The sequence below is a fragment of the Galeopterus variegatus genome, unplaced genomic scaffold, assembly GCF_000696425.1.
Source record: "Galeopterus variegatus unplaced genomic scaffold, G_variegatus-3.0.2 Scaffold1629, whole genome shotgun sequence".
NCBI lineage: Eukaryota > Metazoa > Chordata > Mammalia > Dermoptera > Cynocephalidae > Galeopterus > Galeopterus variegatus.
Genome location: NW_007727740.1, coordinates 89365 through 91795, shown reverse-complemented (window position 1 = coordinate 91795; position 2431 = coordinate 89365).

The window sequence follows — 2431 nt, the reverse complement described above, 5'->3', positions numbered from 1 at the left end:
CGCTATTTCATCTTACCTGACTTGTAAGATACTTGTATTTATAAGCAATTGTTTATTTTTTTAATTCTAAATTTAAAAGCCCTACGTGTCAGGACTTCATTCTCTAGACAGACTGAATTTTTTTTTCTTTTACATTCGACAATCGCTGTAAGGTTTTTAACCTTTATGTTTGATTTCCCGTACTCGAGACCTGACACGGAGAGGTAAGCCCTGGCATGCACGAGGGTCTGTCTGTTCTTGGCCTCTGAACTCGGTGCACATCAGGTGATCCCTGAGTTTCCAAACAGTCCGGATCCTGACTTCCTCCCCACGCATACGAAGACGTTATTATTAGCTAAAAGATTAACTGAGTGAGAAATAAATACAAAAACAGGAGGGAGAGTGGGGGTGAGCAAGGGCCAAATTCAAACACCAAGAGAAGTACTTATTTGGCTAGGTTCCTTTATAATTTAATGTGGAAAGGAGCCTTAGCCTGAGGACCGCGGACTTCAGACGCTGCTCCTAGCCACCGCGCACACGGAGGCTGGGGCTTCGCCATTACTACCCCTATTCTTTCCCTCTCTCTTCCTTCTCTTTGCACAAACTCTTCTTCTCGCTTCTCCCTCTGATCTAGGTTAATGAAAATGTTATAACCTGTATAAGTTTTCAAAGTCTGTGGGAGTAAATTCAGGGGGCTGGGGGCTCGACGGCTGCGCTCTCGCGGACTTCTCCCTGCCAGGTCTCAGGCTGCAGCTGCAAACCCAGGCCCCGTAAAGAAAGCGATCCAGAGCCGCAATTTCTCCCTGCTCGATCCTGTCGCTGAATTGCACACACAGACATCACCTCCTCGCGTGCTGGCGACTGCTTTCCATTCATCCCTCCCAACAACCTATCTCTTCTCTATTCCGATTAGCTGAGACTGAAGCCCTCTACAAAAGAACCCGAGCCGCGCACGGAAGAAACCTGTGTTTCTCAGGTCAGAAAACCAGACTGAAGTCGGAGACCACAGAATTTCTCTTCTAGTGATGATTTTCCAATCAATACACATTTCTCTCTGGGGCTCAGGGGAGGTGTGCGGTTTGGAGAGAGTCAAGTAAGAGTGTACACCAAGAATGAGCTTGTCTTCATTGCTCCCTACCCCACCCCAAAGTTTTCTAGCTTGGAGAAAGGAAAGGAAAGGGGAGAGGCGGTTTCTGACCCATCAAGTCCTGGGGCAGTGAGGAAATAATGAACCTGTGATGTGTCTAGAAGAAAACAAACCTGCTGGGCGAATGAGCTTCCCAATTCATGTTCAATTTCCAGCAGCATCTACTCTACCTCCAGATCCTACTGCAATTATTTTTTTTTTCACCGCGTGAGTGAAAGATCTCCACCCTCTCTTCCTCGTTTATTGGCCTGTACTTCTCCCACAATACTACAGTAAGGGGTCAGTAAATGTTCAAGAAGGCCACACTTGTCTCTTTCACTAATACCTGACCCAAATACAAATTGGCTTGAAGGAGGTATTGAAATTAACACCCAGATGTAAATGAATACCCCCAAATAAATAGTTGGACATAGCTGATACCAATATTGCAACAGATCAATTTGGACATAAATCAAATTGAGACAATGAATAGGGAAATTAAATAATATTCTCTAACTAGTTAATAGGCATTTTAATAGTCTGTGCTATATAAAGTCATGTGTAAATTCATACTTAAAATATGCAGCTTCATATTCTTTGAATTAAACATTTAATGCTATCTTTTCCTATGAACAAAGGTTAGCTTGAGTCGTCCGGTTTAACAAAATGAATTGAAAATGGAACTAAATATTCCTGTTTAGGCCCCATTTAAGAATCACTAGGTTTGGTGTTTAGCTTTTAATAAATATTATTACACCCTCTAATTGGCAATAAATTGGGCCCTCTTCTCATATTTTACATCTGTAGATACCGACAGTTCTTCAACAGTGGAAATTTCATGCACATTCCCATAATCCACCGAAAGTATGAATAATGACGAATGTGCCTGGAATTTATTCATATTTTTGCACTGACAGATAAGGCATTTCAGTTTCACCTGAATGAAAAGACTTTTAACAGATTTATTTAAAGCTAGCACTGGAATTGTGCACAAAGAAGTGAGCTACTGAAAAATAGTATTAGCATTGGGAATGAACCCTGCATTCAAATATGTGGGCAAAAAATTGACAAGAAGCTATGACTTTTGTATATGACTTTTGGTTTTGTTTGGTTTTCACTTTTAATTGTGTAAACTCTTCTGTCCTTTAAGAAGCATATCATGAACAATAAGATGGATGAAAAAGGGAAAAGCATAGGGGTTTTCCCCCTTTCATTATAAAACTTTTAAGTTTTATCTTAAATAAAATAATCATATTAGAATATATTTCCAAACTGAATTTTGAGGACGAACCAAATGAGAATATTCAAGCAAAAAGCTAAAGAGTA